General features: G+C 37.1%; 1 protein-coding gene across 4 annotated transcripts in view; it reads left to right on the forward strand.

Moving 5' to 3' along the window:
- Positions 1-22,691, forward strand: part of DOCK3 (dedicator of cytokinesis 3) — a 571,728-nt gene that overhangs the window by 1,268 nt on the left and 547,769 nt on the right. The gene's annotated exons all lie outside the window — the stretch shown is intronic.

Raw genomic sequence — 22,691 nt, forward strand, 5'->3', positions numbered from 1 at the left:
TTGCATTATTTTAAGTCATCTCTCATCTTGTTGGGTTAAAAACAGATTTAAAATGTTGAGTGTATAGGTTCCTCTCCCTCCCAAGCTTGTAATGGAAAACTATAGATGGGGAAACTGTCTAAACATAGACTTTTATTTTCCTTTTTTTCACTGCAGTTCAATCAAGATTTAGCTCACAATTTACTACGAAATAACTTTTTAAACTGGCAGTAGTAACATTTAGGAATACCATCAGGCAAGTTATGTGAAAATTGAATTTATTTAAATTTAAGGACCTGCAGAGAGATCTTCTGTGCTGGTAGAAAATCCTGTTTTGAAAGGTAACTTTCTGGAGTTTTTAATTAGCTGTGCTATAATGGCACAATAACATACTAGGATGGAAGTGATAAAAGGAGCCCTAGTACTTGAGTCTCTGTTGAGAAGGAATTAGGAAATGATGCGAAGAGCCGGGATTCACCTCTGGGGACATTTTACCCTTTTTCTTGGAGCATTCTCTAAATACTATATAGATTTCATGAAATGAAGAGTTGATGGTTTATCTTCTCCATAACTTGCTTTCAGGGCTGCTGAACTAGAATAACAGATAATTGATGTGAAAGTGGTGAACTGTTCAGTGGCACCTAAGTGATAATTCCTTCTGGGGAAGAGCCCTTGAGTAGGGAATTAGCAGAATTCTGAGTCCTGGCTTCTCTTTTCTGGTGTTGTGGGCAAGTTATTTAACATCATTTTCTTAGTGTGTAAATTGGGGGTAATATTTACCTACAGGGTTGTGAAAATCAAACGAGAGCATACCAAGTGCTTAATAAATGTTAATTTTTTCTTTTCCTTCGAGTACTTAAAGTAGTAATAACATTAGGTATTTCCTCTGATGTGTTAGTTCTTAGAAGGTGGCAATGCAAGGTAATCAAGATAGGCATATGTGAATCTCAAAGCACTAGGATTTGGTGTGTGATTTAATCAGGAAGATGGAATGAAATTCTTGCATTCTTAGGACTGTGAGTTTAGCTTTAGAAAAATGGTTATTTCCCGGGAGGGGCACTGCACTGGGCACAGGGCAGGACCAAAATGCTTGGTAAATGAGAGAGACAGTTATTCTGACATTAACAGCTGTGATTTAGTGTAATTTAGATGCCTTTTCTGCCAAACAAGGCATCTCTTTTCCTGTTTCTCTCACAGCTTTCTTCTGTCTCTTCCTCAGTTATGATCTGAAAGATTGTTCAGAACTAGGGTACATCTCTTTCCATAAACATGTTAGGGCTACACTCCTAGGCCTTTTATTTAATAAAACCCAGTTCAGCCTCTAAAGTAGCTTAAATACTGTACTTATAATAAGAAAAACAGTGAATAAAAAATAGTATGCTAGCTGTATTATTTAATTGCTAGCTTGAAAATCTATTATCATTATTCCTATGAGAAAATATTTTGAGTTTCAGCTTTGATTTTTATGACCAACTTGGAGCACAGGTTTCTATCTCTGCTTGCTAATCCATAATCCTTATAGCAGGGAGGGAAGACTTGTACCTACTTCCTACCAATTTGGAGAAACTGCTTGGATGTTAGTGAGGGAAGGAGTCCCCTGTTGCAGCAGTGCAAAGCAGTTTTTTTTTTTCTACCTCAGCTGTTCATCTGTATTTGACATTGGTAAGGTGTTTGAGATCCTGTAGAAATATCTTATTAGCTTTTAATTTTTTAAATATAGGAATTCTGTACAGTGTTTTCAAATTATTTGATTTATCCACTTCGAATTAGGTGATATCTGAGCTTCCATTTTCTTTTTTATTTATTTATTTTGTTGTTATTATTTTTTAAAGATTTTGTTTATTTATTTGAGAGGAGAGCAAGTGAGAGAGCAAGAGAGCATGAGCCAGGGGAGGGGTAGAGGCAGAGGGAGAAACAGACTCCCTGCTGAGCAGGGAGCCCAATGTGGGGCTCGATCCTAGGAACCTGAGATCATGACCTGAGCTGAAGGCAGACACGTAACCGACTGAGCCACCCAGGCGCCCTATTTTTATTATTTTTTAATTAACATATAATGTATTATTTTTTTCAGGGGTACAGGTGTGTGATTCATCAGTCTTACACAATTCACAGCGCTCACCATAGCACATACCTTCTCCAATGTCCATCACCCAGCCACCCCATCCCTCCCACCCCCTTCCACTCCAGCAACCCTCAGTTTGTTTCCTGAGATTCAGAGTCTCTTATGGTTTGTCTCCCTCTCTGGTTTCGTCTTGTTTCATTTTTTCCTCCCTTCCCCTATGATCCTCTGTCTTGTTTCTCAAATTCCTCATATCAGTGAGATCGTATGATACTTGTCTTTCTCTGATTGACTTATTTCACTTTGAGCTTCCGTTTTCATTGTAATATTCTGTGGTTGACTTTAGGTGAAGTGGAGGAAACTGTCCTTTTTTGAGGTTTAGTCATGGGCCAGTCAGTGTGCTGCTAGGGATTCTCACTTAGAGGTTACATACACCACGTAGATTCCTAGAGCAGTTCTAATATAATCTTCATCACACAGATGAAGAAACTGGATCTTAGAAGTTGTTAGTACTTTTTTGCCTTTCAGCAATTGAATATTCCCCTTAATTTTCTTCCTGGCAATGGGCAATATTTTGTGATATACTTGACTCTCTTGCTATCCTTCTCTAGTATTACAGGGACTTTTTTTTTTTTTTAACTGAACCTGTTAGCTCAAGTTCTGACTCCTTATGTCTCTTTCCCTCTGAGGTTCTCTGCTCTCCTTCTGTTGCCATGAATGCTTGGAAAGCCCTGCATCTTTCCATTCTTTATTTTACCTTTCCAAGGTGCATTATGTGAGAACAGTCCAACTATTTTTGTGAAACACTGTCTTTTCCCATATTGATGGTGGCCAAACTACCAAATATAGAAACCAAAGACCAAGAAAATACTTCTTTCATCCTCTAACCGCAGAAGCAGTAGCAGCAGCAGCAGCAAACACCAATAACAAATAAAACAAGAATGTTTATAATTAACTTCTAAAATAGAATAGCAGCAAAAGTTTGAGTACATATGTACTAGTTTGGCATTTTAGGAGTGGAAGCTTGCCTCAGGTCATCATCTTATTTATTCTGTCATAAGGTAAAATTTTTTTAATTTTAATTTTTATTATTACTATTATTTTTTAAAGATTTATTTATTTGACAGAGACACAGCGAGAGAGGGAACACAAGCAGGGGGAGTGGGAGAGGGAGAAGCAGGCTTCCCGCAGAGCAGGGAGCCCGATGCGGGACTCGATCCCAGGACCCTGGGATCATGACCTGAGCCAAAGGCAGACGCTTAACCAACTGAGCCACCCAGGTGCCCCTAAAATTTTTTTAAATAACTCAGGGCATTGGTTGCTGATTTTCTAATATACACTTAGTAAACCGTGACAATTTTTCCTTATTACTAACCAGAATACCTTATATTTTAGTTTTGTAATGTTTTGTTTATTTTTTTAATTAAAAAAGATTTCTGTTATATTTATTTTTATCTAATTTAAAGAGTAATTCATATTTTCTGCCTTACTTTTACCAGATTTTCTTTTGCTTGATTTTCCCCAGGTAGGAAATAAAAAGCACTTAAAAAAAAAAGCCCTGAGTCCTTAAAAGAAATTTACCGTGTAGAGATCCTGTGGCGCAGGAGGGAATAGGTTGATGAAACCCAATTGGAAAGAACCAGTGATCACAAAATTTCAGTAAACCTGTTGGTGAATAGGCTACAACTCACTGAAATAGTGTGAAGGCAGTGGGCTTTTTAGTTACTTGTTCCACGAGGGAATCCCAGTCTTTGAAGCCTCCAAAAGGGCCCCATACCTCTCAGAGGTAAAGACATCCACTAAGGTAGAGAAGATGTCATATACCCAGAACTTTCTTTTGTCCTGAAAAGTGAGGATGTGCTTGATGTTTAATGATTGGGTTTTAGTGTTTACAGGGAACTTACAAATCATGATTCTACTTGAGCCTTACACCATAATATCACCTCTCCCTTCATTTTAAAACTGATGAGAAAGAAACTTTAGTTGAGACAAGTTAGGTGACTGATATAAGGAACTTAACCCAGTAAGTGCTGAGTTGAGATTTGAACCTAGGATTTTTGGATTCTAAGCCACAGCTGCTTTTATTATATCATGTTGCTTCTGAAAGGAATTTGTCAGTAGTGTATGTCTTTTAAGACATTCTCTACAAACTTTTCAATTTAAATTGGATAGTTATACTTAAGGAATTTTATTTCTATATTAAACATTTATATAAGACTACATGGTATTTATTGTTCTGCTTCTAATTGTAATGATGTACATTGGTAATGAGTACACATTCAGGGCATGATGAGTCAGAAGGCAGGTTTTTTTTTTTTTTATGTTCAGTTAGCCAACATACAGTACATCATTAGTTTTTGATGTAGTGTTCCAACGATTCATCAGTTGCGTATAACACCCAGTGCTCATCACAACAGAAGGCAGGTTTTTAAACAGCCCTGAAGAGTCTGTTGGTTGTATTGCCTTTTCTTTAGACACTGTTAGTTGAGAGGAAAGAGTTGAATTTAACAAATATTTATTGAGTGCCTTCTCAAACCAAGAGGTCTTTGTTTTGATCTGTCATTCTGTAAAGCAAATAGGAAATAACCAACAGGAAATTATCAACATTTTTAATAGAAAAGTCATTATGCAACTACAGAAGTAGCCTATTCAAATGTTCCAGTTCATTTTATCATGCAGTGTTATAAGAGAATGTGCTTTAGAAACATTAAGCTAAATTATAAACATGACACCTTTTTCTATCTAGCATTTTTAGACACATTTGAAAGCATAACAGTCTCAAAATAATGGTCATTGAGGTTGAAAGTACTTTATATCATATTTTTACATTGGTGCTAAATTTTAATTTTTTAGTAGTTTGTATTTTGAATCTTTTTTTTGAAGTCTGTGTCTCTATTCTTGATGATAAGAATGATCTGAAATTATTCCCAATGTGTAAGCATTATTGGATATGCTATATTAGGGTTTTAATTCCAATGTTATGCTTTTATTCTAATGAACAAACCTGTTTATGATTATGCTCTCGATTCTTGCATAACCCCTCTTGACAGATTTTGTATGGAAAAGCAAGATTTTTTCACATAAAGCCTCTAGGAACTTAAAACATTTTTCGTAAACACATTGCCAAATGATTTTAGCTGTGGTCCAGGTACTTGCAGTTGATTTGCTATATCACACGGTAGGATTCTCTAGTAGAGATAATTAACATGTTGGGAAATGTCATTCAGAATCTTCCTGTTTTCCTACTTTTCTGCAATGGAATAAAATCCCAACCTCCTGCTTCCATCTGTTTCTCCTTCTCTCTTCAAAACTCATTCATGAGCTCTTACTCATTGGTGAGTGAGAACCAAAATTGATGGAATAATTAGTGTATGATGAATGCAGAATTTTATATTATAGACTTAGTATCATACCTCAGAGAGATGTGCATTTGGCCTTTATTCAGATACATCTAGTGACAGTGCCTTCAGTGCCTTGTTTAGACAGCTATGATTTGAACATTCTTCCTTATTTAATAGACTCCCTGTAATTTCTTATAAGTCCACGTTCTGTGCCTACATTTAAATAATTTGCATCATAGCACTTCAGTAATTCATAGCACTTTAGAACTGTAAAGGATCTTAAAGATACATGGTTTAAGACTCTAAAACTAAGTTAAGTCTAGTTGGAATAGCTAACATTGATTAAGTGTTCACTACGTGCCCAGCACTTTCATATTATGGCTCAAATTTGCTTTTTTCAGCCTCATCTGCAGACCTACTTGTACTTTACACTTTAGCCAAACTGAACTTTTCCAAAGTCTTTCAGTCTCGAATTAATTATACCAATGCTGCCATGTGGCAGAACTATTTGTCACCTATTAAACACTTCTTGTTATTTACTGCATCACATCTTGTTCATGTTATTCCTTTTACATAGGGTCCTTTTTCTTCTCCATGTCTCAGATTTTTTCCTGCCTAGCAAGGCTCCTTTCATATATCTTTGTAAATCTTTTTCTAGACCCTTGACCCTCTCTTTCTTCAACCAGATAGATTTTATTCTTTTAAATTCATGAAACTTTGTACCTTGCAGTGGTATATTTATTATGTCCTCTTCCACTAGACTAATGTCTTTCCAACTTTTGACTGTGCTCTACAATAAGAAATACATTTAAAGTTGCTATCTCTTTTGCGTGTGTATCTACACATAAATAGACATATGTACATGTATATGAAAAAGTTAAACAAAAGTTTGATGATATAGGACTGTGTACTTTGTACAGTGTACTCATATTTTCTGCTCATTTCTACTTCATTAAAAAATATTGGTGTAAACTCACTCATTGGATTTTGTGACCCATTGGTTGAAAAAACACTGCTTTAGGCTATAAACTCTTAAAAGTAGGGATTATGCCATATTTATATTTATATTTTTGGCAGACATAACTCCATGCCAAGCATGTAGAAGGTTTTATACATATATTTGTAGCATTGAATTGGATGTTTTAAATTAATGTGGCACAAAGCCTGATCTTTGGAGACTTGGCTACCATTTCACACTAATTATTCATATTGAAGTTATAGTAATTAAACTCTAGGTTTTATTTTATGTGAACTGAAGTCAAGCTAGAGCCCTTCAATCCTGAACTTCTATGATTGATAATAAACATAAATTTAAAATATTAGTTTCATTTTAAAAAGATTTTATATTTATTTCTACTACATTTCATCAGGGAGGAGCATATTTGATTTGCCCCTGTTGGTTTTAAGTTGGTGGGGGGTTAGACGTATTTGGCTCAGCAGTAGAACCTGTCAAATCTTTTTGAAATTTGAGTTTTTGATCCCACATACTATCTTTTCTTTGAACCTTTATCTACACAGTTGATAAACTTGTCTTTTTCCAAGTGGCTGATAAAAGTGTTGAACAGAATCAGAAAAAATTTTATCATCTAGTGGGAAGTATCTAGTTTACAGACAAATAGATTTTGCTATGTCGTGTTTTGAAGACAAATTATCTGGATGACTACTGAACATTTTATGCAATTGACAGCTGTTGCCACCTTTGTGAACCTGATAGCGTTTGGGGTTAGGGTGGGCTTTATAGCCAAGGAAGAAAGATGTTGCTAAGAGGTCTGTGTGGCTGAACATTTAAGTGTGGGGGACAAGGAAATTTTAGCATTAGAAAGATGTTAAGTCCATTTTCATCTTTTGTATGAAATTTCACGTACATTTCATGTACAGGAGAAAGGGTGGTACCAAACTTTTCTTGAGTTTTGTTTTTGACATTGTCTTCACATTTCCTACTCTAGATAATGCTGGACAACTCAACTCACCTTTTCCAGACAGGCTTAGAACTTTCCTACCTTTGTCACTTTACTTAGGTTCTTATAATATGATGAATACAATGATTACCTTTTTCTGCCTGGGGAATGCCAACTTAAAAAGCTCAAATTTCATCTCTTTGATGCCTTCCCCAGCTCTGCTGGATATAAATAAGCACTGCTGCTTGCTCCTGCCGCAGTTGGTACCAACCTCTGGTATGGCACTTATCCCTTTAGATGCTTAATTGCATCTCTTTGCCTCAGAGGATTGAGTTTCTCCAGGACAAGGAACTTTATCTTCATATTTGTAACCCCAGGACCTAGCACATAATGAGTGACCAATAAATGCTTAATTAGGAGTCCAATCTAGTGAAGAGTTTAATTTTGCTTTGTTAATCCTGGTAGTATTTTAAACGTCAGGCTGTAAATCTAATAATATTTAGTTGTTAGAAATTTGTGCTATCATGAAAACACATTCCCCCCCCCCCCTTAGCCTATTTCTTGAGCCTGTTAGGAAGGTTTACTGCTGAGTTCAAATAACTGACTTTGGGTGGCAGCTTTAGAATTCCAGTATGAATCCATTTCACCTTGAGTTTCACAGTTATCACAACAATGATTCAGAAATCTTGTAGCAGGTAATTGGGATGTAGTTTGAAATTACCCCAACAATTCTTCTTTCATTTGACACCTTTGGGGAAGCTGTGTTTTGGATGAATGACTTTTCCAGAGAACTCAAGGTTAAACCTTTAAAAGCACCAAGAAAAGATTTGTCTTTTTTTTTTGTTGGAATTTTTTCTAAAGTATAATGTATTCTTCCCTGTATTGTGAATTCAGTATGTGGAATACATTCAGGCTTTCTCCTTTTCTGTGTAACATTTTCCTTTTGATTACATAAGATACATATTCATTAGAGAAATGTCAGTAAATATAGAAAAATACACAAAAAAGAAAATAAGGGTGATATCTTACTTTTGTAACCCATATATGCCTCCTCTCAACCTACTAGTATATCTTTCTGTTTTTTTTTCTTTGTACACATTCAAATAGGCATTTAGGGGTGTCTGGGTGGCTCAGTCGATTAAGCATCTGACTCCTTATATCAGCTCAGGTCTTGATCTCAGGGTTGTGAGTTTGAGTCCTGCATTGGGCTCTGTGCTGGGCATGGAATGTACTTAAAAAAAAATAATATTAAGTAGGCATTTAAAATAAATTTAAGGCCATACTGTGTGTATTATCTTATATATATATATTTTTTTAATTTTTTTTAATTGTTATGTTAATCCCCATACATTACATCATTAGTTTTAGATTTAGTGTTCCATGATTCATTGTTTGTGCATAACACCCAGTGCTCCATGCAGAACGTGCCCTCCTCAATACCCATCACCAGGCTAACCCATCCTCCCAACCCCCTCCCCTCTAGAACCCTCAGTTTGTTTTTCAGAGTCCATCGTCTCTCATGGTTCTTCTCCCCCTCCGATTTCCCCCCCTTCATTCTTCCCCTCCTGCTACATTCTTCTTCTTTTTTTCTTTCTTAACATATATTGCATTATTTGTTTCAGAGGTACAGATCTGAGATTCAACAGTCTTGCACAATTCACAGCGCTTACCAGAGCACATACCCTCCCCAGTGTCCATCACCCAGTCACCCCATCCCTCCCACCCCACCCCCCACTCCAGCAACCCTCAGTTTGTTTCCTGAGATTAAGAATTCCTCATATCAGTGAGGTCATATGATACATGTCTTTCTCTGTTTGACTTATTTCGCTCAGCATAATACCCTCCAGTTCCATCCACGTCGTTGCAAATGGCAAGATCTTATTCCTTTTGATGGCTGCATAATATTCCATTGTATATATATACCACATCTTCTTTATCCATTCATCTGTTGATGGACATCTTGGCTCTTTCCACAGTTTGGCTATTGTGGACATATAGATCAATGGAACAGAATAGAGAGCCCAGAAATGGACCCTCAACTCTATGGTCAACTAATCTTTGACAAAGCAGGAAAGAATGTCCAATGGAAAAAAGACAGTCTCTTCAACAAATGGTGTTGGGAAAATATTTTTTTAAGATTTTATTTATTTATTTGAGAGAGAGAGAGAATGAGAGAGAGCACATGAGACGGGGGAGGGTCAGAGGGAGAAGCAGACTCCCTGCCGAGCAGGGAGCCCGATGCGGGACTCGATCCAGGGACTCCAGGATCATGACCTGAGCTGAAGGCAGTCGCTTAACCAACTGAGCCACCCAGGCGCCCCTATCTAATAATCTTTTATTTTAAATCTATTATACTATGAACCTTTTTTTAAAATTTAGTTTTATTTTATTATGTTATGTTAGTCACCATACAGTACATCATTAATTTTTGATGTAGTGATCCATGATTCATTGTTTTCGTATAACACCCAGTGCTCCATGCAATACGTGCCCTCCTTAATACCCATCACCGGGCTGGATTGTTCATTGTTTTGATGACTGCTGTTCCATAATATGGACGTGCTATAATTTACCTACTACTACTTCTAAACAGTTTGTTGTTAGAAATTAACTATTGCCAGAACAGTGAAGGTTATTATTTCTCTGCACCCTTGTCAGCTTAGGACATTTCCTCCACAGATTTGCATTTTTCAAAAATTCAAAATTGATATATGCTTGAGAGGAATAAATCCTTAAGCATTACAAAAATAAAGTGTTTCCTACTGCCAGTTCAGTTTCTTGGGCATCAATTGTTTAACTGAACTTTCTGACTATTTGATATTATTAATAGAAACAGGTGATTATAATGTTAATACAGTGATACTTGTTTGCTTCCTCATTGAAATCCCTAATTCTCTTTAGTGATTCTCTTGTTTTCTCTTTTTCTCATCCGGCTGTGATGCTATTAGAGAATTTGGGGTGGAATATGTGGGACTCTGACTCACTATTGATGACCTGAAATTTTTTTTTTTTGTATATTTCTATCTCTGTACATTTCTTTTCTTGGTACCTACTTTGAGTATCATCCTTTTCTTTCTCCTATTTGTTAGCCACTCATTGCTGTTTTGCTTCTCTCTCCAGCCATACACTTGCAAGCTAGACCTGAATTGAATTTATTCAAGGGAAATTGGATAATCAACCATGTGAAGAACTAAAGTGGGTCCTTTCCTCTCCTTTGGAGTGAGATTCAGTGCCTTTTTGATAGATTCAGTCCTTTTAAAAGAACTTTCTGACTCATGGTCAAGGCTGGGTTCTGTATGAAGGCCTGTCTTTGGAACAGAGGCAGTGCTCTGAGAGTGATAGAACCTGATGCAAATTTAGTCTGTGCAGAGGGCACTTTCCCTTGTGGATGGGTATATGTAGATAGGACATGATCTGGTACTGCTGCAACCTTTTTGTTATCATGAGGAGAGCTAGGAAGGTGGGGGTTTTGTTTTACTTTTCGGTATGGGAAAGGGAAAGAACCTTTGAAAAGGAAATCTTTTCATACCTTTTTATTTTTTAAAAGTTTATGTAATTTGTCTATTTTAGAGAGAGAGAGCACACAGAGGGGTGGGGCAGAGGGAAAGGGAGAGACTCCTCACTGAGCACAGAGCCTGACACAGGGCTCGATCTCATGATCCTGAGATCACGATCCTGAGCTGAAACCAAGAGTTGGACACTTAACCGACTGAGCCACCCAGGCACCCCTGATACATTTAAACATATTGAAATATTTAAGTTCTAATGAGACTGTGGTATATGACTATTATGTAATGATACTGTGTTTGTCCCACAAAGCACTCATTGTTTTTATTGATTTGTTTTCTCAGATGCTGTAGCAGGTTTCTATGTTAGTAGTGATCTGTTTTAATTGGTCACTTCTTTACTTCAGTATTTAAGAACCATTTTTATTGTGGAAAAATACATAATTTACTCATTTTAATTGTACAATTCAGTGACAGTAAGTACATTTAAATTAAAAGTGTACATTTAAATTGTTGTATAATCATCACTACTATTTAGTTCCAGAAATTTTTGATCATTCCAAACAGAAACGCTATACCTCTCCCTGCAGCTCCTGGAAACCTCTATTGTACTTTTTGTCTCCATGAATATGACTATTCTAGAAACTTAGGTAAATGTAATCATACAGTATTTGTCCTTTTGTTTCTGGCTTATGTTACTTATAGCATAATGTTTTCAAGGTTCATCCATGATGTAGCATGTATCAGACTTTCATTTCTTTTTATGACTGAATAATATTCCATTGTATGTATATATGACATTTGCTTATCTGTTCATCTTTCGGTGTACACTTGGGTTGTTTCCACCTTTTGACTCTTGTTAGTAAAGCTGCTATATGCACACTGGTGTGCAGGTATCAGTTTTAGTCCTTATTTTCACTTCTCTTGGGTGTATACCTAGGATTGGAATTGCTGGATCAAATAGTAATTCTATGTTTAGCTTTTTGAGAAATTGCCAAATCATTTTCCCTACCGGCCATACCATTCATTTTACATTACGAGCGGCAGTGTGTGAAGGTTCCACATCTTCACCAACATTTCTTATTTTCCTTTTTTGATAATAGCCATCTTAAATGGATATGAAGTGGTATCTCATTGTGGTTTTGATTTGCATTTCCTTAATGATTAGTGATGTCAAACATCTTTTCACGTGCTCATTGACCATCTGTCGATCTTCTTTGGAGAAATATTCCATTGTATGTATATATCACATTTTGCTTATTCATTGTTTTTGGACACTTGGGTTGTTTCTACCTTTTGGCTATTACAAATAATGCTGCAGTGAACATTTGGCATATGAGTATCTGACTATTTCCACATCCTTTGGATATATAGCTAGAAGTAGAATTATTTATCATATGGTAATTCTGTTTAGTTTTTTCAGGAACCACTATACTTTTTTTAAAGATTTTATTTGACAGAGAAAAAGAGAGAGAGAGCGCAAGCAGGGGGAGTGGCGGAGGGAGAAGCAGGCTCCCTGCTGAGCAGGGAGCCTGATGCGGGACTCGATCCCAGGACCCTGGGATCATGACCTGAGCCAAAGACAGACTCTTAACTGACTGAGCCACCCAGTTGCCCCTATACTTTTTTTTTTTAAAGATTTATTCCAGAGAGAGAGAGTGAGAGTGAATGCTGGGGGTGGGGGCCAGGAGGGGCAGAGGAAGAGGGAGAGAGAGAATCTCAAGCAGACATCTCTGTGAACACAGAGCCCAATGCAGGGTTTGATCCCAGGATGCTGATATCATGACCTGAGCCGAAATGAAGACTTGGACGCCCAACTGACTGAGTCACCCAGGCTCCCCCACTATACTGTTTTTCATAGTGCCTTCATTATTTTACATTCCCACCAGCAATGTGCAAGGATTCCAATTTCTCTAACTCCTTGCCAGTATGTTATTTTCTGTTTTTTAAAAACATGTCTTTATAATAGCTATCCAGATGGGTGTGGAGTGAGATCTCATTGTGGTTTTGATTTGCATTTCCCTAATAATTAATGATGTTGAACATCTTTTTATGTGATTATTGGCCATTTGTATGTTTTCTTTGGACAAATGTCTATTCAAGTACTTCGTCCATTTTTTTCTTTTTCAAGTTTTTATTTAAATTCCAGTTAGGTAACATACAGTATAATATTAGTATCAGGTATAGAATTTAATGATTTGTCACTTACATACAACACCCAGTGCTCATCACAACAAGTGCCCTTCTTAATACCCATTACCTATTTAACCCATTCCTCTGTCCACCCTCCCTCCAGTAACCCTCAGTTTGGTCTGTATAGTTAAGAGTCTGTTTCCTGGTTTGCTCTCTTCCACCCCCCCCCCCCGCCATGTTCATCTGTTTTGTTTCTTAAATCCCACATATGAGTGAAATCATATGGTATTTGTCTTTCTTTGACTGACTTATTTCGCTTACCGTGGTACTTTCTAGCTCTATCCATGTCATTGCAAATGGGGAGATTTCATTCTTTTTTATTACTTTGCCCATTTTAAAATAGATCTCTCGTTGTTGTTGTAGTTTTTTATATTTTCTGGATACTAATCCTTTATCAGATACATGATTTGCAGATGTTTTCTCCCATTTCATGGTTTACTTTTTCACTCTTTTATAGTGTCCTTTGATACACAAAAGTTTCTAATTTTGACAAAGTCTAATTTATCTATGTTTTCTTTTGCTGCCTGTGCTTTTGGTGTCATATCCAAAAAAAAAAAAAAAAAAAAAAAAAAGGCCAAATCCATCATGAAGCTTTTCCCATGTTTTCTTCTAAGAGTTATATAGTTTTAGCTTTTACATGTAGATCTTTGACCCATTTTGAGTTAGTTTTTATATAAGTTGTAATGTAGGGGTCCAACTTCATTTTTTGGTATGTGGATTTCCAGTTTTCCCAGCACTGTTTGTTGAAGAGTCCTTTCCCATTGAAAGGTCTTAGCATCTTTGTTTGAAAATCATTTGACTGTATATGTGTTTATTTCTGGGCTCTCTAGTCCATTGGTGTATATGTGTCTTTATGCCAGTACCACACTGTCCTGATTATTGTAGCTTTGTAGTAGGTTTTTTTCCTCCTTTTTTTTTTTTTTTAATTTTATTATGTTTGTAGTAGGTTTTGAAATCAGGAAGTGAGTTCTCCCACTTTGTTTTTTCTCAAGATTCTTTTGGCTATTTGGAATTCCTTGAGATTCAGTGTGAACTTCTAGGATGAATTTTTCTATTTCTGCAAAAAAATGTCATTGGGATTTTGATAGGGATTGCATTGAATTTGTAGATTGCTTTGCGTAGTATTGTCATCTTAACAATATTAAGTCTTCCAATCAATAACTGTGGATGTCTTTATTTTTATTTTGGCTGTCTTTAACAGTATCTTGTAATTTTCAGTGTACAAGCCTTTCACCTTTTTGATTAAATTTATACTTAAGTATTTTATTTTCAGTGATGCTTTTGTAAATGGAGTTTTTTCTTAATTTTGTTTTTGTATTGTTCATTGTTAGTGTATAATAATACAACTGGTTTTTGCGTGTTAATTTTATATCCTGCAACTTCTTAGTTCATCTGTTAACTCTGATTTCAGTGGCGGGGGTGGGGGGCGGGCGGTGTATAGATTCTGTAAGGTTTTTACATATAAGATCCTGTCATCTGCAAAGAGAGACAATTTTACTTCTTCTTTTCCAATTTGGATGCGTTTTGTTTGTTTGTTTGTTTGTTTGTTTTTTTGCCTAATTGTTCTGGCTGGAACTTCTAGCACTGTGTGGAATAGGTGAAAGCAGGAATTTTTGTTTTGTTCCTTACCTGAGGGGAAAAGCTTTCAGTATTTCATCACTGAGTATGATGCTAGCTGTGCATTTTTCTTATTTGTTATTTTTTTTTCTTTAGCTGAAAATTAATTTCCATTTCACTTAGTCCATGCTACTACTTGTTAGAGGCCCTGCCTTGCATGTTGTTTTTAATCTGTAAAAGTATGTATCACCTGAATCTGGGCATTTGATTGATCTATTCCTTCCTCTCAGAATTCATGTCTCATTTTACTGGTAGTTCTGTGTCCTTCCTCAATCCTGGTTCTTTCTTACCATATTAGTTAATACTCAAGGTAAAGATACTAAAAACTTACTTATATAAAGAATAATTTATTTTTAAATAATTTATTTTATTTTTTAAACAATAATTTTTTTTTTTTTTAAAGATTTTATTTATTTATTTGACAGAGAGAGAGTTAGCGAGAGCAGGAACAGAAGCAGGGGGAGTGGGAGAGGGAGAAGCAGGCTTCCCGCTGAGCAGGGAGCCCGATGCGGGGCTCGATCCCAGGACCCTGGGATCATGACCTGAGCCGAAGGCAGACGCTTAACGGCTGAGCCACCCAGGCGCCCCTTTAAACAATAATTTAAAATTACACAAGTTAACATGTGGTTATTGTTGGAAAAATAGAAGGTAGAGATGGGTAAAACACATTTATTTAGCCCAGATCTTACCACCTAGAGATACTGATTTTATGGTTCCCTTCAGGCTCCTTTAATCAAATGAAAATGATTTGAAAGTTGAATTTGAAGATAAGTTATTTAAAGTCAGTCTGATCTTCTTGAATCAACACATAAGAGTGGTTCCTGGGGGCCTGGGTGCCGCAGTTGGTTAAGTGTCAGACTCTTGGTTTCGGCTCAGGTGGTGATTTTGGGGTCATGGGATTGTACAAAGTAAATAGTGGAATAATAATTTCAAACACTTATGTAGTATTTCCTTTGTAGTAGGTACTATTGTAAGTACTTTACATGCATTAACTCTTTAATCCTCACTGTAATTCCATGAAGTACATATTATTATTATCCCTATTTTTAAAGATGAGGAAACTGGGACACAGGAAGGTTAAGCACCTTGCCTAAGGTTATACAACCAATAAGTGATAGAGCTAAGATTCAGACCCAGGCATTCTGGTTTTAGAGTCTGTGTCTTCAACCGCTAGCTTTAGTGGGAAGATGTCTACTTCCCTGAGGCCACTAAGTTAGAACAAACCTACCTTTGTCCCAGATCATTGACTTAAGAAAACAAATCTTGGTTTTGCTTTTAAAACCTTTTAGATAAACATTTATTATGTATCATTGGTCTTTTACAGCTGCCATCTTTCCTCTAATCTAGAGATGCTTTTTTGAGGGGGAAGAAGGGAAAGTGTCAAATTCCATTTTGAGAATCTGTTAAATGTTAAGGACCATCCCTTTTCAGGAACATCCGGATATGCAAAAATAAAATTTTACTGGGCATGTCAGAGTATTTATGGACTTTAAGTTCATCTTTGGAGCCAGCTGAAGAATCTCTAGTTTAAGCATTTCAATTTGTCTTTTCTTTCCATTGTGTATACTTTTTTTTTTTTAGCCTGCTCTTTATGTTATTTACTTTTTTATAGGGTTGTTTCTACTTCTTTTGTTTGTTTCTACTTATTTTGCTATTTTTTTCTTCTTTTTTATTTTTTAAATTTTATTTTATTGTTGTTAGTCACCATTACATCATTAGTTTTTTTTCATTAATTTTATTTTATTATGTTATGTTAGTCACCATACGTTACATAATTAGTTTTTGATGTAGTGTTCCATGATTCATTATTTGCATATAACACCCAGTGCTCTATGCAATACATGCCCTCCTTAATACCCATCACTGGGCTAACCCATCCCCCCACGCTCCTCCCCTCTAAAACCCTCAGTTTGTTTCTCAGAGTCCATAGTCTCTCATGGTTCGTCTCCCCCTCCGATTCCGCCCCCCTTCATTTTTACCTTCCTACTATCTTCTCCTTTTTTATTTTTTTTAAACATAAAATGTATTATTTGTTTCAGAGGTACAGGTCTGTGATTCATCAGTCTTACACAATTCACAGCGCTCACCATAGCACATACCCTCCCCACTGTCCATCACCCAGCCACCCCATCCCTCCTACCCCCCACCACTCCAGCAACCCTCAGTTTGTTTCCTGAGATTCAGAGTCTCTTATGGTTTGTCTCCCTCTCTGGTTTCGTCTTGTTTCATTTTTTCCTCCCTTCCCCTATGATCCTCTGTCTTGTTTCTCAAATTCCTCATATCAGTGAGATCATATGATACTTGTCTTTCTCTGATTGACTTATTTCGCTTAGCATAATACCCTCTAGTTCCATCCACATCGTTGCAAATGGCAAGATTTCATTTTTTGATGCCTGCATAATATTCCATTGTAGATATATACCAGATCTTCTTTATCCATCCATCTGTTGATGGACATCTAGGCTCTTTTCATAGTTTGGCTATTGTGGACATTGCTGCTATAAACATTGGGGTGCACGTACCCCTTTGGATCACTACATTTGTATCTTTGGGGTAAATACCCAGTAGTGCAATTGCTGGGTCATAGGGTAGCTCTGTTTTCAACTTTTTGGGGAACCTCCATACTGTTTTCTGGAGTGGCTACACCAGCTTGCATTCCCAGCAACAGTGTAGGAGGGTTCCCCTTTCTCCGCATCCTTGCCAACATCTGTCATTTCCTGACTTGTTAATTTTAACCATTCTGACTGATGTGAGGTGGTATCTCATTGAGGTTTTGATTTGTATTTCCCTGATGCCGAGTGATGTTGAGCACTTTTTCATGTGTTTGTTGGCCATTTGGATGTCTTCTTTGCAGAAATGTCTGTTCATGTGTTCTGCCCATTTCTTGATTGGATTATTTATTCTCTGGGTGTTGAGTAGGATAAGTTCTTTATAGATTTTGGATACTAGCCCTTTATCTGATATGTCATTTGCAAATATCTTCTCCCATTCTGTCAGTTGTCTTTTGGTTTTGTTGACTGTTTCCTTTGCTGTGCAAAAGCTTTTTATCTTGAAGTCCCAATAGTTCATTTTTGCCCTTGCTTCTTTTGTCTTTGGCGATGTGTCTAGGAAGAATTTGCTGCGGCTGAGGTCGAAGAGGTAGCTGCCTATGTTCTCCTCTAGGATTTTGATGGGTTCCTGTCTCACATTTAGGTCTTTCATCCGTTTCGAGTCTATTTTTGTGTGTGGTGTAAGGAAATGGTCCAATTTTATTCTTCTGCTATCCCATTTTCTCAATACCATGTGTTGAAGAGACTTTTCTCCATTGGACATTCTTTCCTGCTTTGTTGAAGATTAGTTGACCATAGAGTTGAGGGTCCATTTCTGGGCTCTCTCTTCCATTGATCTATGTGTCTGTTTCTGTGCCAGTACCATACTCTCTTTAGGCTTACAGCTTTGTAAAAGAGCTTGAAGTCTGGAATTGTGATGCCACCAGCTTTGCTTTTCTTTTTCAACATTCCTATGGCTATTCGGGGACTTTTCTGGTTCCAAATTTTAGAATTATTTGTTCCATTAATTTGAAAAAATGTTGATGGTATTTTGATATGGGTTGCATTAAATGTGTAGATTGCTCTAGGTAGCATAGACATCTTCATAATATTTGTTCTTCCAATCCATGAGCATGGAACGTTTTTCCATTTCTTTGTGTCTTCCTCAATTTCTTTCATGAGTATTCTATAGTTTTCTGAGTACAGATTCTTTGCCTCTTTGGTTAGATTTATTCCTAGGTATCTTATGGTTTTGGGTGCCATTGTAAATGGGATCAACTCCTTAATTTCTCTTTCTTCTGTCTTGTTGTTGGTGTATAGGAATGCCACTGATTTCTGTGCATTGATTTTATATCCTGCCACTTTACTGAATTCCTGTATGAGTTCTAGCAGTTTTGGGGTGGAGTCTTTTGGGTTTTCCACATAAAGTGTCATATCATCTGCAAAGAGTGAGAGTTTGACTTCTTCTTTGCCGATTCAGATGCCTTTTATTTCTTTTTGTTGTCTGATTGCTGTGGCTAGGACTTCTAATACTATGTTGAATAGCAGTGGTGATAGTGGACATCCCTGCTGTGTTCCTGACCTTAGGGGAAAAGCTCTCAGTTTTTCCCCATTGAGAATGATATTCGCTGTGGGTTTTTCATAGATGTCTTTTATGATATTGAGGTATGTACCCTCTATCCCTATACTCTGAAGAGATTTGATCAAGAAAGGATGCTGTACTTTGTCAAATGCTTTTTCTGCATCTGTTGAGAGGATCCTATGGTTCTTGTTCTTTCTTTTATTAATGTATCACACTGGGGCTCCTGGGTGACTCAGTTGTTAAGCATCTGCCTTTGGCTCAGGTCATGATCCCGGGGTCCTGGGATCGAGCCCCGCATCGGGCTCCCTGCTCAGCGGGAAGCCTGCTTCTCCTTCTTCCACTCCCCCTGCTTGTGTTCCCTCTCTCGCTGTGTCTTTCTCTGTCAAATAAATAAATAAAATCTTAAAAAAAAATGTATCACATTGATTGATTTGTGAGTGTTGAACCAACCTTGCATCCCAGGGATACATCTAACTTGGTTGTGGTGAATAATCCTTTTAATGTACTGTTGGATCCTAGTGGCTAGTTTTTGGGTCAGAAATTTTGCATCTATCTTCATCAGTGCTATTGGTCTATAATTCTCCTTTTTAGTGGGGTCTTTGGTTTTGGAATCAAGGTAATGGTGGCTTCATAAAACGAATTTGGAAGTCTTCCTTCCATTTCTATTTTTTGGAACAGTTTCAGAATAGGTATTAATTCTTCTTTAAATGTTTGGTAGAATTCCCCTGAGAAGCCATCTGGCCCTGGGCTCTTGTTTGTTGGGAGATTTTTGATTACTGCTTCAATATCCTTGCTGGTTATGGGTCTGTTCAGGTTTCTATTTCTTCCTGGTTCAGTTTTGATAGTTTATACATCTCTAGGAATGCATCCATTTTTTCCAGATTGTCTAATATGCTGGCATATAGTTGCTCATAATATGTTCTTAAAATTGTTTGTATTTCTTTGGTGTTGGTTATGATCTCTCCTCTTTCATTCATGATTTTATTTATTTGAGTCATTCTCTTTTCTTTTTGATAAGTCTGGCCAGGGGTTTAACAATCTTATTAATTCTTTTAAAGAACGAGCTCCTAGTTTGTTGATCTGTTCAGTAGTTTTTTGGGTTTCTATTTCATTGATTTCTGCTCTGATCTTTATTATTTCTCTTCTCCTGCTGGGTTTAGGCTTTATTTGCTGTTCTCTCTCCAGCTCCTTTAGTGTAGGGTTAGTTTGTGTATTTGAGACCTTTCTTGTTTCTTGAGAAAGGCTTGTATTGCTATATACTTTTCTCTTAGGACTGCCTTTGCTGCATCCCAAAGATTTTGAACAGTTGTGTTTTTTTTATTTTCATTTGTTTCCATGAATTTTTTTAATTTTTTTTTTTTTAAGATTTTATTTATTTATTTGACAGAGAGAGAGCGAGAGCAGGAACACAAGCAGGGGGAGTGGGAGAGGGAGAAGCAGGCTTCCCACTGAGCAGAGAGCCCGATGAGGGGCTCGATCCCAGGACCCTGGGATCATGACCTGAGCCGAAGGCAGACGCTCAATGACTGAGCCACCCAGGTGCCCCTAATTCTTCTTTAATTTTCTGGTTGACCCATTCATTCTTTAGTAGGATGTCCTTTAGTCTCCATGTATTTCTTTCCGACTCTCCTCTTGTGATTGAGTTCTAGGTCAAAACATTGTGGTCTGAAGATATGCAGAGAATGATCCCTATCTTTTGGTATCGGTTGAGACCTGATTTGTGACCTAGGATGTGATGTATTCTGGAGAATGTTCCATGTGCACTAGAGAAGAGTGTGTATTCTGTTGCTTTGGGATGGAATGTTCTGAATATATCTGTGAAGTCCATTTGGCCCAGTGTGTCATTTAAAGCCTTTATTTCCTTGTTGATCTTCTGCTTAGATGATCTGTCCAATGCCGTGAGGGGGGTGTTAAAGTCCTCCACTATTATTGTATTGTTGTGGATGTGTTTCTTTGCTTTTGTTATTAATGGGCTTATAATATTGGGTGCTCCCATATTAAGGGCATAGATATTTACAATTGTTAGATCTTCTTGTTGCATAGACCCTTTAAGTAGGATATAGCGTCTTTCCTCATCTCTTATTATAGTCTTTGGTTTATTTGTTTATTTTTTATTTTTATTTTTTAAAGATATTATTTATTTATTTATTTGACAGAGACATAGAGAGCACAAGAAGGCAGAGTGGCAGGCAGAGGGAGAGGGAGAAGCAGGCTCTCTGCTGAGCAGGGAGCCTGATGCGGGGCTTGATCCCAGGACCCTGGGATCATGACCTGAGCTGAAGGCAGACACTTAACTACTGAGCCACCCAGGCGCCCCTATAGTCTTTGGTTTAAAATCTAATTGGTCTGATATAAGGATTGCCACCCCAGCTTTATTTTGATGTCCATTAGCATGGTAAATGTTTTTCCACCCCCTCACTTTGAATCTGGAGGTGTCTTTCGGTCTAAAATGAAACAGCGTATCAGTGGGTCTTGTTTTTTCATCCAGTCTGATATCCTCTGTCTTTTGATTGCGGCATTTAGCCTATTTACATTCAGGGTAACTATTGAAAGATACGAATTTAGAGCCATTGTATTGCTGTAAGGTGACTGTTACTGTATATTGTCTCTGTTCCTTTCTGGTCTGTTACTTTTAGGCTCTCTCTTTGTTAGAGGACCCCTTTCAATATTTCTTGTAGGGCTGGTTTGGTGTTTGCAAATTCTTTTAGTTTTTGTTTGTCCTGGAAGCTTTTTATCTCTCCTTCTATTTTCAATGACAGCCTAGCTGGATGTAGTATTCTTGGCTGCATATTTTTCTCCTCTAGTGCTCTGAATATATCATGCCTGTCCTTTCTGGCCTGCCGGGTCTCTGTGGATAGGTCTGCTGCCAATCTAATGTTTTTACCATTGTAGGTTACAGACCTCTTGTCCCGAGCTGCCTTCAGGATTTTCTCTTTATCTCTGAGACTTGTAAGTTTTACTATTAGATGTAGGGGTGTTGACCTATTTTTATTGATTTTGAGGGGGGTTCACTGTGCCTCCTGGATTTTGATGCCTGTTTCCTTCCCCAAATTAGGGAAGTTCTCCACTATAATTTGCTCCAATATACCTTCTGCCCCCCTCTCTCTCTTTCTTTTTCTTCTGGGATCCCAATTATTCTAATATTGTTTCATCTTATGGTATCACTTATTTCTCAAATTCTGCCCCCGTTATCCAGTAGTTGTTTATCTCTCTTTTTCTCAGCTTTTTTATTCTCCATCATTTGGTCTTCTGTATCACTAATTCTCTCTTTTGCCTCATTTATCCTAGCAGTTAGAGCCTCCATTTTTGATTGCACCTTATTAATAGCCTTTTTGATTTCAATTGGCTAGATTTCAGTTCTTTTATTTCTCCAGAAAGGAATTTTCTAGTATATTCCATGCTTTTTTCAAGCCCAGCTAGTATCTTTATAATCATCATTCTAAACTCTAGTTCTGACATCTTACTAACGTCTGTATTGATTAGGTCCCTGCCAGTTGGTACTGTCTTTTGTTCTTTTTTTTGAGGTGAGTTTTTCTATCTTGTCATTTTGTCCAGAGGACAATAGATGAATGAGACAACAAAATGCTAACAGGGTAACAAGGACCCCCCCCAAAATATACATTTCCAGAAAGTGGTCACTTTTCTGTTCATAGAGTTGCTGCTATTCTTTTTTTGATCTCCTGTTGAGTCTGTAGGTGTTCAGAATGGTTTGATACTTAACTAGCCGAATTCCTGGGACCAGATGAAATTTAGGTCTCCTAGTCCTCTGCCATCTTGCTCCTCCTCCTTTTTCTCTTTAAGTATCATTATGTACTCATTGTTCTTTGTTTATTCCATATGATATAATCAGTCATTCTGATTGTAATTCTCAAATTGTTCTAATGCTTTTAAAGTTCTCCTGTGAGGATTTCTTCTGACTGTACAGACACCTGCTTTCATCTTTGTTTTGATTATTGACTGTATTTGGTCTTAGGTTCTGAAGTCTGTG

This window comes from Phoca vitulina, unplaced genomic scaffold (genome assembly GCF_004348235.1).
Source record: "Phoca vitulina isolate PV1807 unplaced genomic scaffold, GSC_HSeal_1.0 scaffold13, whole genome shotgun sequence".
Lineage (NCBI taxonomy): Eukaryota > Metazoa > Chordata > Mammalia > Carnivora > Phocidae > Phoca > Phoca vitulina.